We start from the raw sequence: 3,297 nt of genomic DNA on the forward strand, positions 1-3,297 counted from the left end.
CCAAAGTACTAGAGTTTCAGCTTTAGCATCATTCCTTCCAAAGAACACCCAGGACTGATCTCCTTCAGAATGGACTGGTTGGATCTCCTTGCAGTCCAAGGGACTCTCAAGACTCTTCTCCAACACCACAGTTCAAAAGCATCAATTCTTCGGCACTCAGCTTTCTTCACTGTCCAACTTTCACATCCATACATGACCACTGGAAAAACCATAGCCTTGACTAGATGGATCTTTGTTGGCAAAGTAATGTCTCTGGTCATAACTTGGTCATAACCTTCCTTCCAAGGAGTAAGCGTCTTTTGATTTCATGGCTGCAATCACCACCTGCAGTGATTTTGGAGCCCCAAAAAATAAAGTCTGACAATTTCCACTATTTCCCATGAAGTGATGGGACCAGATGCCATGATCTTAGTTTTCTGAATGTATTCTATAACGCAGGTCAATTTTTCTCCGAGGCTTATTTTCTAGGTATTTCTATCAGCTGTGAGTCTCCAGCTGATAGATGATTTTAAGGTTATTAAAATAATCCAGCAGCTCATTTTAAAGGTTCAGAAACAGGGTAATGTCACTGGAGGGCAATTGCCAATGGCATCCTCCATGATGAGCAATATTGCCCAGCCCGGGTATCTTCATGCTTTCTTCTATGTAGCCTCCAGCAAGAAACAGTCGCTTCCTCTCTGGATCCCCACAGCACTTTGTACAGTTTCCAACAGGTCTCCTTTCCCTGAAGGTGGGAATGGGGTTTACTTCCCCTGTGTATTCTGCTCCTCTTCTGTCTCTCTCAGTATGGAGCATGATGTCCTATATAAAGAAAGTGTTCACTAAATGTGTGTTGAACTTGATTTTTGGACTTAAGCATTCTGAACCAAAACCTGAGCAAAAACATGAGAAACTGCTTTGGAAATGGGAATTCCCAATTCTGTTTGATGATATCTAGTTATTACAATTAGGTACAGAATGGTTTGCATTGCTATTGTGTTTAAGTATGGGGTTGCTGAATAAAGAGAAACAAGGACAGGAAAGAGGAGGTTGCTGCCAGCACTGTGCCTGTTCCTATGGGGCAGGAGAAGCTGGCCAAAGGATAAAGGGGTCAGGTATCAATAACCACACACATCTCTAGGCTAGAGTCTGGCTGCGTGTATGCTAAGTCACTTCAGTCGTGTCTGACTCTTTCTGACCCCGTGGACTGTAGCCCGCCCAGCTCATCTGTCCATGGGATTCTCCAGGCAAGGATACTGGAGTGGGGTGCCATGCCTTCTTCCAGGGGATCTTTCCACTCAGGGATTGAACCTGAGTCTCATGTGTTCTGCATCGGCAGGAGGGTTCTTTACCACTATCGCCACCTGGGAAGGCCCAAGAGTCTGATTAGGGTTTTTTTTTTTTTTTTTAAGATATTTTTTAAGATAAAAAGAGCCTTGATCAGCTTGAGGAAAATCTAAGTCACTTGTTCTTAAGCCTTCTGAAGTTGCACACTCCTTGGAGATTCTAACAAAGTCTGTGACCCTACCTCCAGGAAGAACCACCCACACAAAGTCTGCATCCAGCTGTAAGGGTTCACAGACCCTCTGAGAACATCCCTGTACTTCAGATTAAGAAGTTCTATGAAGATCTCCTCAGATTCCTGGCATAGCAAGACCACACAGACGAGAAGTGGGGTAACAATTGTATTGGGTTGGCCAAAAGGTTCATTCTGGCTTTTCCATAAGATGTTATGGAATGAACATTTGGTCAACCCAAACGAACTTTTTGGTCAACCCAGTAATTCTGGAAGAAACTTTAATTTCACCTTCACAAAGAGAGTACGGCCTTCCTACAAGATGCAGTGCTTGCTCACCTGGTGTCCCTGCAGGTTGGCTCTATCCCTCCCTGGGCCTTCTGCAGGACTCCAGGCCTGCCTCCCTGCGAGCACTTCACCACGGTGTGGTCACTGCTGCCGACCTACTTGTACCCCAACTGGATAAGCACCTGGAGGCAGGAACCTGCACCTTATTCTTCCAGCTCCCAGGGCTCAGTCCAGTGCTTGGCATTTGTTTGACACACATTTGGTGAAGAAGGAATGAATTAACTTACCCAGTCATCGATCATTATATTCAAGTATGATCTATCTAGTACAGGTAAATATTTATATTTATAGACAGATAATGGGGCTTCCCAGGTGGTGCTAGAGGTAAATAACCCACCTGCCAGTGTAGGAGATGCAAGAGACACAGGTTCGATTCCTACATCAGGAAGATCCCCTGGAGGAGAGCATGGCAACCAACTCCAGTATTCTTGCCTGGAGAATCCCATGGACAGAGGAGCCTGGCCGGTTACAGACCAGAGGGTTGCAAAGAGTCGGACACAAGTGAAGCGACTTAGCACACACCCAACACTATTGCAACAGTTACTTGGGTTATCCAGAAAGCTTCTTTCACTCCACATTTTCAAGACCCGAGCTACCTACTGGTGCGTAATAGGATTTCTGGTCCCGCCTTCTTTTGTAGGGAAAAGCTTACTTTGAATTCCCCCATACGACTGAGAATTGCTACAGGACTGTTCAGAAATTCAAAATCTTTGGTCAACCACTTGTAAAAGAATGAAACTAGAACACTTTATTACACCACACACAAAAATAAACTCAAAATGGATTAAAGGTCTAAATGTAAGACCAGAAACTATAAAACTCCTAGAGGAAAACATAGGCAAAACACTCTCCGACATACATCACAGCAGGATCCTCTATGACCCACCTCCCAGAGTAATGGAAATAAAAGCAAAAATCAAGAAATGAGACCTAATTAGACTTAAAAGCTTTTGCACAATGAAGGAAACTATAAGCAAGGTGAAAATACAGCCTTCGGAATGGGAGAAAATAATAGCAAATGAAGCAACTGACAAACAACTAATCTCAAAAATATATAAGCAACTCCTGCAGCTCAATTCCAGAAAAATAAGCGACCCAATAAAAAAATGGGCCAAAGAACTAAACAGACATTCCTCCAAAGAAGACATACAGATGGCTAACAAACACATGAAAAGATGCTCAACATCATTCATTATCAGAGAAATGCAAGTCAAAACCACAATGAGTTACCATTTCATGCCGGTCAGAATGGCTGCTGTCAAAAAGTCTGCAAACAATAAATGCTGGAGAGAGTGCAGAGAAAAGGGAACCCTCTTACACTGCTGGTGGGAATGCAAACTAGTACAGCCACTATGGAGAACAGTGTGGAGATTCCTTAAAAAGCTGGAAATAGAACTGCCATACGACCCAGCAATCCCACTGCTGGGCATACACACCAAGGAAACCAGAATTGA

This window comes from Bison bison, unplaced genomic scaffold, assembly GCF_000754665.1.
Source record: "Bison bison bison isolate TAMUID 2011002044 unplaced genomic scaffold, Bison_UMD1.0 scf7180017862275, whole genome shotgun sequence".
Taxonomy (NCBI): domain Eukaryota; kingdom Metazoa; phylum Chordata; class Mammalia; order Artiodactyla; family Bovidae; genus Bison; species Bison bison.